The sequence below is a fragment of the Lactuca sativa genome, chromosome 5 (assembly GCF_002870075.4).
Source record: "Lactuca sativa cultivar Salinas chromosome 5, Lsat_Salinas_v11, whole genome shotgun sequence".
Classification (NCBI taxonomy): Eukaryota; Viridiplantae; Streptophyta; class Magnoliopsida; order Asterales; family Asteraceae; genus Lactuca; species Lactuca sativa.
Window position 1 is genome coordinate 230,877,170 of NC_056627.2, and position 14,155 is coordinate 230,891,324.

Here is a 14,155-nt window from a genome sequence, read left to right on the forward strand (position 1 = left end):
TTCTTTTTATCGAAATTCTTGGTTTAAAGAATACTATGACTCCCATTTTAATTACTAAGGCTAAAAAGTATTTTATCGAAAATTCACTTTTTACGTCATTTGGCGCCGTGCCGGTTTTGTCGCGGATCTTCGATTGGTCATAACTTCTTCGTTATAACTCGGATTTCGATGAGGTTTTCGCCTAAATGTTTCTAACGAGATTATCTACAACTTTCAATAATAAAATTTTACTTATTCCAAGATTTATATTTTCATTAAATTTCACTATTCGACATTTGATTGGAATCTCATAAGACTTCCAATACTTTCTGAGTGATTCTAAGCATAGTTTTACTTCAATTCTAGTAAAAACTATCTGTTAGAACTCAACATTCAAATTCACATAATATTTCATAATATTATTTACTTAAAACACGATCTCAAAACGTGTATGTTACAAATACCTCCTCCTTTTGAGGATTTCGTCCCCGAAATTACTTCAATTAAAACAAATGGGGATAATTTGCTCTTATCTCATTCTTATTTTCCCAAGTATAATTTTGGCCTCGATGGTGTTTCAACTTGACAAGAACCAACTCTACTTCTTTATTACGTAGATTAGTTGTTCTTTCATTCACAATCTCTTCCAGCTCTTCTACATATCTTAACTTATTATCTAATTTCACCTCGGATAATGGAATTGTGTCATCATTGATGCTCACGCATTTGGGTAGATAGCTCACATGAAACACATCATGAATACCTGCCAAATCTTCAGGCAATTCTAAGCGGTATGCTTGCTTTCCAATTCTCTGGATGATTTTGAAAGGTCCAACAAATCTGGGACTCAACATTCCTTTCTTCCCAAATCTCATAAGGCCTTTCCATGGGGATACCTTCAGCATTACAAAATCACCCACTTGAAATTCAATGGGTCGCCTCCTCTTTTCTGTATAGGACTTTTGTCGATCCTGGTCCGCTTTCATTCTTTCTCGTACAATTTGAATCTTGTCGGTGGTGTCTTGAATCATTTCAGGGCCTCAAAGGATCTTCTGTCCTATGTCTCGCCAACATAATGGCGTACGACATTTGCGACCATGTAATGCCTCATATGGTGGCATTTTGATTGAAGCGTGGTAACTGTTATTATACGAGAATTCGACAAGAGGTAAGTATTTATCCCAGTTACCACCGAACTCCAAGATACATGCACGAAGAATATCTTCTACTGTTTCGATTGTTCTCTCCGTCTGACCATCTGTCTGGGGATGATAAGCTGTGTTGAGAGAAACTCGAGATCCTAATTCACGTTGCATACTCGCCCAAAAGTGAGAAGTGAAGCGAGTATCACGATCGGAAATGATCTTTAGTGGCACACCATGTCTTGCAACAATTTCATCCAAGTATACTTGTGTGTATTTATCCATTGGAGCCGTTTCACGCGTGGCAAGAAAATGAGCGCTTTTAGTCAGGCGATCGACGATTACCCAAATGCTATCATGTTGTCTAGCAGTCTTTGGCAATTTGGTAATAAAATCCATGAACAGTTCTTCCCATTTTCATACAGGAACACTAAGATCTTCTGGGTACCATAAAGCTTTTGGTGCTCTGCTTTGACTTGTAAGCATACTAAGCATTCCTGTACATATCTTCCAATGTCTCTCTTTAATCCAGGCCACCAATAATCAGCTCTTACATCATAGTACATTTTACTTGTACCAGGATGGATTGACAGTTTAGATTTATGGGCTTCATCTAAAATCTTCTATCTCAATCCACCAATCTTTGGAATCCATAGCCGATTCTTGAATACTTTTAATCCTCGCGGATCATGAAGTAAAGCATCATTATAATGTATCATCCCTTCATTCTTCACATTTTCCGGCTTTAGGCCCTCTTCTTGCCATTTCTCTAGTTCATCTAAAATAGTGAATTTTACTGTAGTATGAGTAATTGCATAACACATACTATTGCGATAAACCTTTCTGCTAAGTGCATCGGCAACTACGTTGGCTTTTCCAGGATGATATAAGATTTCACAATCATAATCTTTGATCAGCTCCATGGCTCGTTGTTGTCTCATATTCAAATTTTGTTGACTGAATATGTACTTGAGACTTTTGTGGTCGGTAAATAATTGGCATTTTGTACCAAAAAGATAATTCCTCCAAAGTTTTAGGGCAAATACCACTGCAGCGAGTTTGAGATCATGAGTGGGATAATTCTTTTCATAATCTTTCAGTTGTCTTGAGGCATAGGCTATCACTTTGCCTTGTTGCATCAACACACAACCGAGTCCCAATCTTGAAGCATCGCTATACATGGAGAAATCATCATCACCTTCTGGGAGTGATAATATTGGAGCATGAGTCAAAAGATCTTTTAGAGTTGAGAAAGCTTTTTCTTGGGCTTCACCCCATTCGAACTTCACTTCCTTCCGTGTAAGACTCGTGAGAGGTACGGCTATACGAGAAAAGTCTTTAAGGAATCTTCGGTAATATCCCGTGAGACCCAAGAAACTACGAATTTCGGAAGCATTACGGGGCACTTCCCAATTTTGAATGACTTCGATTTTGATAGGATCTACGGATACACCATCACTAGAAATATCATGGCCGGGAAATTGAAATTGGCGAAGCCAAAATTCACATTTGGAGAATTTAGCATATAGTTTCTCCTTTCGAATAAGTTCTAATACCGCACGAATATGAATGGCATGATCAGCTTTAGACTTCGAATAGATTAGAATATCGTCAATGAATACGATGACTGATTTATAAAGCATTGGGCGGCATACCCGATTCATCATATCCATGAATATAGCAGGAGCATTTGTTAAACCAAACGGCATAACAAGGAATTCATAATGCCCATATCGAGTACAGAAAGCAGTCTTTGGTACATCCTGCTCGTGAACTTTCAACTCATGATAGCCAGATCTTAGATCAATCTTTGAGAAATAGCTAACACCCTGAATTTGATCGAACAAATCGTCGATGCGAGGTAGTGGGTACCTGTTCTTGATAGTTACATTATTCAGCTCACGATAATCAATGCACATTCACATCGATCCATCTTTCTTCTTGACAAACAGTACCGGGGAACCCCAGGGAGAGGTACTCGGTCTAATGAAACCCTTGTCAAGTAGTTCCTGCAGTTGGATCATCATTTCTTTCATCTCAGCTGGCGCAAGACGATAAGGAGTCTTTGCAATTGGAGCAGCACCAGGCACAAGGTCAATTTGGAATTCTACTTGCCTATCTGGAGGAAGGCCAGGCAATTCATCGGGGAAAACATCAGGATATTCATTAACAAAGGGAACATCACTTACAGTTTGTTTCTCCTCTTTTTAGACATCAACTGTGTAGGCCAAATAGATAGAACACCCTTTCGATATGAATTTACGAGCTTTAACGAAAGATATTATTTTTAAGATTCTTGGTTCACCGTAGGCATAGATAGGATTCTCCCCTTCAATAGGAATGCGTACTATCTTTTCATAGCATAAGAGTTCTACATGGTTCTTTGTTAACCAATCCATACCGAGAATAATATCAAAGTTAGGCAAGGAGATAGGGATCAGATTAGCAAGAAAATTATAGCCTTCAATTTCTATAACACAATCCCTATAGACTTTATCAGCAAGTAATGATATACTTCTCGCAGTATCTACGTGAAATGGTTGCATGAGTACAAAGCAAGCAATTTGAAATGAATGCACAAATTCATAAGACACAAAAGAATCTGAGACACCAGAATCAAATAAGATGTGAGCAGGTCTAGAGTTGACAAGAAATGTACCCGTCACAACATTCGGGTCCCCGCGTGCCTCCTCTGAGGTAATTTGGAATGCACGACCCTTAGCTTTTGGCACCTCCTCCTTTTTAGTTGGAGTACCCTTTGATTGTTGAACAGGGACTTGACTTCTCGCCGGTTGTTGAACAGAAGCTTGAATTCCCGTCATCTGACTAGTAAAAGTAGGGTAAAAACGCTTCTTGTGGCCAGTAATACCACATGCATAACAAGTAACATCCTTTCTTGGGCAAGCTGGCTTTATATGACCCTTTTCTCCACATCCATAACAGACAATGGATTCCTTGTCTATTTTGCATTAGCCCGGATGATTCCTTCCACAAATACGACATGAAGGCGATTGAATAGAAAAAGATTGTGATCTACCGCGTCCACGAGAGACATTTTGAGTTTGAACTTGATTACCAGGTTCAGTCCGAACGGATTGAGCTAGTAGGAAAGAAGGAACATGAACAGTTCTTTTAGTACATGGATGCTTCGGAGCAGTAAAAGTGGCACCACGTATTTCTAAGTCATGCTCACGTCTTCGAGCATACTCAACGGCTTTATCGAATGACAGAACTTCTCGATTGGCAACGAAATCGTGGATTTCGTGTCGTAGTCCCTCCATGAATAACTGAATTTTCTCGTCTTCAGTTGGAATATACTTTGTAGCAAACCTTGCTCTTTGATTAAACTGAGTTCCATACTCATTCACAATTATTCCTCCTTGTTTAAGCTCGAGGAATTCCTTCTCCAATCTCCTCCTCATGTCTAGAGGACAATACTTCTCTAGCAAACGAGTTTTAAACATTTCCCAGGCTAAATTCTCCTGGTCAAACCCGTTGAGAGCTTCATATGTTGCTTCCCACCAGACCAAGGCTTCTCCGATGAGCATTATGGAAGCATAATTAGCCTTGTCTTCATTATCCACATGAGAAATACGAAACACTTTCTCTGTGTTATGGATCTAAGTAAGAACAATAATGGGATTGAGAACACCGGAAAACTATGTAGCACCACTACTCTTGAAATCTTTGAACGAGGGATGCTTCACCTCTCCTTTTGAAGATTCTCCAGTGGCTTTCTCTTTTCCCTTATCATCATTCTTTTTGTGTTCTTCGAGAGTCTGTCGAACAACACCGGTAAGTTTACCCAAGAGTCGCTCCTCACGAGGAGATACTGGATTATTCACTTCCTCGGGTTGAGGACCTCCACCAACCTCAGGGGTATGGCGACGAACATGTTCAGCCATTGCTCTGCAATACGGAGTAACATTGTATTTTAGAATATTAGGGTTTATTATTACCTAATACTTTTACTTATATATTTCCTATGGTTTGTATCCCTATACTTACAAGGATTAAGTTCATATATTGAACTTTCAATAGTTTAAGTCTAAATACCAATCCGTGGAATTTAGTTCACTTAAACTACTGCTCTGATACCATGATTGAAAGACCCTCGCTTTTGTATTTATGAAAGACCCAAACTTTCATACTTGACAATATAGTTACTCCAAAACATGCTACTTGCATATTCATAAAAACAATAATTTACATTGATAAAGAGGTTACAAACTACTAGATACAAACCGACTATTTTAAAGTGTTATATATTACATAACTTCCCAGGATTCTATAGTTTTATACATATGGGAGTGCAAAATACAATAGTTTCAAACTATTCATAAGCTTCTATCGATACAACAGTTTTAAACTATTCAAAAATCTTCTACCAGTATATAACTATACTGGATGCTTATCTCCTGCAATTTCTTAAACATTGAGAGGGTAAGCGATGACGCTTAGTGAGTTCAATAACAGATACAATATAACGTATATATATATATATATATATATATATATATATATATATATATATATATATATATATATATACTTCAATATGGCAGAGGCAAAGAGGAACAAGGAACAACAAGGGCATATGTGAATCATGTAACAAACTTTCCAGATCAATCATTGATTTGATTCAAAGATATACAATCAATGAGACATAACAATTTCCATATTTGATATACGTCAATAAAGCTTTGGCCCAAATGGCACAGAAGACATACAACTTTGGATTAACATTTTGGTAGATTTCAGGCTTATAGTCCTGTCTAACCTTCTGCCAATACCATAGAATAGAAATCGTTCTCTTACGGAGACATGTTCTACATGGCCAAAGGCTACATACCAGTACCAACGTGAATCTAAATAGCGAATAAAAATGACACGGGAAAATAACCCGGAATAATAACACTGAAAAGCACGTAGCACATATAGCACATAACATACAATTGTTCCTATATATTAAACTCACCGTGAAATAACCGGGGGCTAAAATATTAATTTGGGCAACATTTCGGCTCTAAATATCACTTTCTTCGTTGAAAATCGGGAGTTTTCTTGAAAACCGGGCTCTGCAAAGGTAGAGCTTCAAAACCGACAAGATAAATTTTTCGGGCTTCTCGGGCACTTCAGGGCGTGTTTCGGATGTTAAAAATAAACCGGGGCTTCGGGGGAAGTGGAACTAGAAGAAATATAAGTTTAGGGGTAAAAAGTGGCAAATTTCTAACATTTACCCGAGAGATCTCGCACCCCTTATATAGGGCCGAGGTTCGGATCCGTAGTGAGGGGAAGAGGGCGGATGGCTGCAAGGCTCGGACCAGGTGGCAGCAGGGCGAGGCTCGGACGGACAGGTGCTCGCTTCGCATTGGTCGGATGACGCGGACAGGAACAGCAGGCTTGCACACGACAACTTCAGATTGGACCCAACTTCGGTCCAATGGGCAGGCTCCACGTAGGTGCGAGGGCCATCTGAGGGGTGTGTCATGCGAAGGTGTCCGAAGCTTAGTGGACCTCAGACTTGGTCCAATCAAAAGGCGACACAGCAAACCTCGATCCTATCAGAAGGCGACACGTGGAGGCTGTATGCGAGGGATGACGTGGCAACACTATTCATGCAAAATTTCTCGAAAAATGTGCCAAATATTGTAAAACCCATAACTTTCTCATACGAGCTCCATTTTTGACGTTCTTTATATGCACGCGTAGGTAAAATTATTCTCTACAACTTTCGTTTAGACTTTGTCGGCTAATTTTGAATTTATTTTTAATATTATTATTTTTAACAGACCGGGACAAGAAAATCTGTTAAAAATTCATAACTTCTTCATCCGACATCCATTTTCGTCAGACCTTTTACCGTTGTACTACTAATGTCGAGAACTTCAATTCTTGTTTAGGTTGTGTCGGCTAAAAATCACTCAATCTAAAATTCGAGTTTTTAGCTGTCTACTGCTAAACTAAAACTTCGAAAAATCATAACTACCTCATGCGAAGTCAGATTTTGATGTTCTTTTTATCGAACTTCTCAGTTTAACGAATAATACGACTTTCATTTAGATTACTAAGGCTAAAAAGTAGTTTATCAAAAACTCACTTCTTACGTCATTCGGCGTTGTGCCGGTTTTGTCGCCGATCTTAGATTGGTCATAACTTCTTCGTTATAACTCGGATTTTAATGAGGTTTTCGCCTAAATGTCTCTAACGAGATTATCTACAACTTTCAATAATAAAATTTTACTTATTCCAAATTTTATATTTTCGTTAAATTTCACTATTTGACATTTGATTGGAATCTCATAAGACTTCCAATACTTTCTGAATGATTATAAACATAGTTTTACTTCAATTCTAGTAAAAACTATCTGTTAGAACTCAACATTCAAATTCACATAATATTTCATCATATTATTTACTTAAAACACGATCTCGAAACGTGTATGTTACACTATAGGTACCCATAAATTGTTTTATGTGAATTTTGATGTGCAAATATATTTTAATGTAACCTATAAAACTCATCAGTAGTATCAGAGGTTGGATTTTCTATTATTTGTGCATATTATGAAACTAGAAATAAATACTTGAAGAACCGAAAAAAAAACCTTGTCCACCGCAGGCCATGGCGTGGCAACCCTCCTGCCACGTCATGGTTTTTCGCTGTAGTAGGTTTAAGGATTTTCTTGCCTTATATATCAGAATGTAGGATAATTACTAGCTTTAATAATTATTTTAAATGTATAAAATCTGAATAATTAAACTAGGTAATTAGATACACGCTAATTTGAAAATCAATAATGAAAGATAAATATGGAATTAATATTATTTAATTATAAGACTAATTAAGATAATTATAATCCATATAAAATATTATTAATCTTAATTATTTGAATATTAATAGTTTAAAAGTTAAATTGATTAGTTACATTCAAACCTTGTAATTTTAACTTGTTTAAAATAAACCCTTATATATTATAAAAGTTTATAATACTGTATGTATAAGTTTAATAATTGTTGGTCAAACCAAGACTAGGTCTCATTCACGTAGCCGCACTATAAGAGAGGTGTAAGGAAACGACCTATAAAATGACAATTAAAAGGGTATCTTTTTCACCCACCTTTTCTTTATACGGTGAACTTGAAAGATCTTGTATGCGAAAGAATCATATTAAAGTGATATTGCCAATTAACATATGATACTAATGGGTGACATTAACAACAAGTTGATACAATCAATTATTTATTAGAAATTGATTTTAATAAATATTCAATAATCTCTTATAATTAATTGAAAATTATTTCTTTCTAGGAAATAATAATTTTAATTAGCAAGTAACATATTATTTCATACGGTATGAATTAATAACTCATGTACAACCTTTTGGACTAGTTGAATCTTTTTTTCTTTTAACTGAAGACAAAGTTTATATTTTATAAACTTAGAGTTTATAAAATTTAAACAATTTCTCTTCCTTTTTAAGGCATGGCCAAAATTTGACAAGAAGACAAGGGAATGGATTTTTGACTTATTTAATCAAAAGTAATAAGAATCATGGGAAACATTCTAGCTAGTTGAAGCATGAGTGCTTAATAGTTGAAGACCCATGTATATTGTGCATGCTATTTAAATAAATGAAAGGCTTTCTTTTGTTTTGCTCCCACCATGCAAAATTGTAAGTGAGAGAGTTAGGTTCTCTCTCTCTCTCTCTCTCTCTATCTATCTCTCTGTCTCTCTCTTGAAAATTTCTTGAAGAAAACTTGCTTATTTTGCTCTCTTTATGTTCTTATTTTGATAAGAACATAAAGCTTAAGAGTCTTAAGAAATACAAAAGAACTAGCATTCTACATCAAGTTGAGTCATTGTTTGTGGCTCTAAAGTTCATCATTCTTCATCAACTTTCAAGACTCCCAAGAGGACCCAAAGAACTACAAAGGTTGTTATTTCTTCATCTTATTCTTTGGTGCTTGTTTTCTTTCCAAACTTTTCTAGAAGATCCTTGGTGAGTTATAAACTTGTTTTATTTTATTCAAATCATCAAGTCTTCCGTTGCTAAATTTTATGTTCTGAAACTAATTTTTGAATAAAAACCCAGCAGGAGTCTCGTTAGCCGAATGAATTTGATAGGAAACTAATCATATTAAAAGTATAATATAAAGTACTAGAAAATTCTATAAAATCTTACTCTATTTACTTTTAGATAAAATGTGAAATTGTATGCTAATCAATGAAAATGTACATTGTTTTTTTTGGAGTCGTTAGTAGATTGTGTGTGATTAACTGTCATACTACTTTGGGACTACAAAATTTAAATGATGGTACACACTTGGAAGTTATGATTATTGATGGAGCCTGTATGGTTAATCGGAACATCAATGTGAGATCATAAATGACATCGAGGGTGTCACGTGTTTTGCATGGTTATTCACATCTTGTTTGTGATTCTCGACATCTTAGTCAAAAAATTGAATATCATAATCCGATATTAACATGTCATTGATAGTTTAATGAATCTCACGAGATTTAGGAGTTTCAGTGTGATTGAAATTGGTAAAGTAGTTTACCAACCTAAAATAGATTGGTGATGTGATTACGATATCAATCTTCATATTACGAATAGAAAATATAGATCCTAGCCTTAATTTAAAATTTAATTAATAATTAAGGATTGAATCGACTTCATTAAACTTTTTCTCGTAGGTTAGATGCAAATCCTTTCTCACCTCATGCAATTTCAAATTCTAGATTCTCTCTGTTCTCTATCGGTAATAGCTCATTTGCTATGGAATCTTCCTCAAATGAAAATGGGAAAGATGTCCATGATAGGCATAGAAAACATTCGAGAATCTCAATGTTGCCATTGACAAGAGTCTTGATATAGATCTTGCGCTTGGATTTCTCACTAGTTCTTATGATAGTTTCGACTTGATTTATCATATTAATAATATAGAGAAAACATTAATGGAATTCTTAAACCCTATCCAAACAGTGGAAACTGGAAAGGAATTAGATTTCTCATCTAGTTCCAATTATTGCCTTTCTGAATATTGGGTGAAAGAAGAGGAAACGTTGGAATCCTAAATGGAAAGAAATGGTTTTGACTGGAAATTCCCATTATGAGGGAATAAAATTGACGTATCCTCTATTCCATGCAACCATGATTCAAAAGAGATAAGTTGCAATTAATGCAATCGCAAAGATCATAAGAAATGAAGTTTCCCTAAGTACTTGGAAATGATAAAGTCAAAATTTTGACTCTACACATGTACTTGAATAATCAAACTCCAAATACATCCAATTCGTGGATCCTTGATGCATGACATGGTAATCATATTTCGATGGCGTTGTAGGATCTAAAGAAAAGATGGAAGCTAAGGCATCAAGAGCTAAACTGAATCATTAGAATGGACGAGTGTTGCTTGTCTTGATGATTATGGATTTCGAGCTTATGCTTAGTAATAGAGTTAGAATAAATCTATTTATTTTCTATTAATATTCAGAGATGACTCGAAACCAAAATTTCATTATATGCGTTTTATAAACATGAATTTCAACTTTCGTTTAATAATGGAAAAAGTGAAAATTCTAGTTTATAAAAATGATGGTTTTATGTTTAGAACATCTTCTTGCAACTGACATTCATGAAATTGTAGTTTTTGTTTCTAATAGTAGTAAGGTTAACTTTAATATTATTTTTTCTAATAGTTTAGATAAAAACGCATTTTTAGCATAATCATCTTAGCCACATAAGCAAGAATCGCACCACCAAGCTCCAATTGGACTAGACATGGAATCGATCGAATTTGGGTTGGATGATGTGTGCGAGTCTTGTTTGTTGGTAAGATGAATTAATCACCATCCACATGGATATGTGAATGAGGTGAAGGATTGTTGGATCTTATACACACTAATGTGTGTGGACCCTTCAGATCTACCACAAGGGACGTCAAACACTACTATATTGTATTTGCTAATAGTTTCAGTAGATATGATTATGTTTATATGATTAAGCATAAGTCTGACACTTGAATAGTTCAAAAGTATCAGAAAAAAGTAAGTAATCAATTAGACAGGAAGGTAAAACGGTTTCTGATCTGAAAGAAAATGATAATTCCTTAGTATCGATTTCTACGATCATCTTAGAGATTATGGAATGGTTTCCATAGTTGGCTTCTCCAAGGACTAGTGTTGTAAAACTCGTCGAGTTGGCCGATTACTCCTCCGAGTACTCGCTACTCCCCCCTTGCCGAGGCGAGTTAAATAATCCCGTGTACTCCCCGATCGGCCCCTTACTGAACTGAGTAGTGTTGTGAAATTCGGTCACTTTGGTGATTAATGTGTATAATATACTTAATGATTTATTATTTAACACACAACATGCAATTTTTATTACATATATATCTTAAATTTTCAGTAATTATTCACGAAGTGAGACCATTATGTGTTTTTCATTTTTTGTGTATTCACATGTATCCAAATTGTGAGAAATGCAACTTCCACCATGTAGGAAAGTGCCGCAAAATTCGATGTAAGAACTACACTAGGCAAGGACACACCACAGGATACTGCAGGGTACCTGCACAGCCAAACACCTTAAATTCTGGTGTAAAGATGGGTCAGATTTGCTACAATTGTGGCGAACCCGGACATTTCAAAAGAAATTGTCCAAGGGTTAAGGATGGTCAGGAAGCTCGTTTCGCAAAGACCCCGACTCATCACATCACTTCCACTACCGATTCTAGCATAGTTCAAGTGTGTTGTACGTGTGGAGAAATTAGACATTTCAAAAGAGACTGCCCAACAGAGAAGAACAATGAGGAAACAGGAGGAGTCTAATCTCAGGGAATGAGGAAACATCAAAGAACCCTGCTATGTTTTGGTACTTTTTCGAAAACCCCTATAATTGCTCATAATCGTGATTATTTCCTTGTCCAAATTAAATCACGACGTTCTATAAGATTTAAAGCCCACTGAGTAAATTATGACAACTTAGTGAATACATTGGTTCAGTTGTAGTTATACATAACTTGTATGCAACAAACGATCATGGAGAGATCTGGTAAGAACCATCTCATGAAAGTTCATAGTGTCAAAACATCAGAACCCTCATGTTAGTAGTACCTATTAATTTCGAATAAAACACTACAAACTAGACGCGAACTTCGGAAATTCATCTCTATTCAAAACCCGAAGGTATTCATGCGAATACTATGAATCAGAACCAACAGATACAATAGTTAAGATCCACTGAAACATTTGGAGAGAGCCCGAATACAAGGAGGAGAGACTCACCTGTGTCTACCTTCGAGAAACAACCCATTTTCATGGGATACCTGTAATCATTACCTCCGACCGGGTTAGCAAGTTTACCTCGAGAACTTAGCAACGTACATCTCGTCTTTCACGTGTCAAACCTAAATAAGTGTTTGTCCGATGAGACACTTGCGATTCCCCTCGACAATATCGAGTTAAACGAGAGTCTACACTTCTTTTAGGAATCATTTGAACTCATGGACCATGAAGTCTAGCGCACGAGACGAACGTTGTATCCAGATAGTGAAGGTTCACTGGAATACCAAACGAGAACTTGAATTCACTTGGGAGCACGAGAATCCAAGGAAAAAGAAGTACCCCTATCTTTTCTAGGTCCATGAGTAGTATCATTATTCTTGAATTTTGGTATGAAATTCCCTCTAACGGGGGGATGATGTGACAACTCGGAACTACCACCTTGTATACCTAGTCAACTCAACCAATGCTAAACCCCTATCCATTGTTTTCTAACACTGTTTAAGGGTTCATTTAAACATTCTAAGCTTGAAAATAGCCAAGTTTGAGGTAAGAAAGAGTTAGCAAGCCATAGGGTGACAAAATCAGGCCATACACCCCTTTTGGAGGAGTGTGCGGCTGCACACATGGGTGTACGGCCGTACACACCCCTCATGGCCGCACACTAACTCTTATATAAAGGGTAGACCCTTTCCTTTCATTCCTTTCACTCCTTAGCCGCACACAACACCATTTCTCTCAAGCTTCTTCAACCACAAACCCTCCAATGCTTCAAAAACGTGAGTAATCCATCCCTTAGCTTGTTGTGCTTGAAGGACCTATTGATCTAAGCCTTGAATCATCATGTTCTTCACTCTTTGAAGGAGTACGGCTGCACACCTTCATAAGGTGAGCCGCACACTCCTAAAAGACCCTCCAAAGTGAGAGTTGGAATTCCATCTTCGAGTTAGACATGACCATAGCCTTGCTGCACCTTAGAATTGGCTTTTTGGACATCATCATGTAGGGTGTACAACCGCACACACCTGTGTACGGCAGCACACACCCTTGTGCAGCAGTACACTCCCGTGTGCGACTACACACACACCCTAGGACCACAAACCCACTTCTAGGACCCTTAATTTGCACTACAATTGAGTATGGACCTGGAACACCTCAAAGGCACCTTCCATCATGAGTGTACGGCCACACACCCATTGGGCCGCACACCCATGGCCATACACACCTTTAAGGTGGCTATACACCTCCCTCATGCAATCCGTTAAGGTTCTACCACTTAGTATAGGTAGTCCCAAGTTCTTAGAGTGGTTCTTCCTCACATTTAGTATAGAAATACCTTCATTTGACTCCTTTATGTGTCATTACATGTTAATTAGGATCAAATCGTGTTCAAGGCTTCACTTGAACATACCGCATTCCGTATTGATCTTTTATTTGAATCGCTCATGGTGAGTTCATACCCTTACGCTTTTCGGAGTTTTTCATGTTTTTCAGGGGGGGGGGGGGGGGGGGATACAAGCAAAAGTACAAGGAAACTTGTGCTCAAAGTATATTATTTTGTTTAAGATAATTATATTTTCAGAATGCTTTTAACACGAAAATCAGTTTTACCAAACGATTAGCAAATCAACTCGTAGAAAAAGTTTTCAAAATTAGAGCAATGAACTTATGAATCATGTAGCAAAATGTATCGTTTTATACAGGATTCATGTTAATCACAAAAGGAATTTCTATATTATTACTT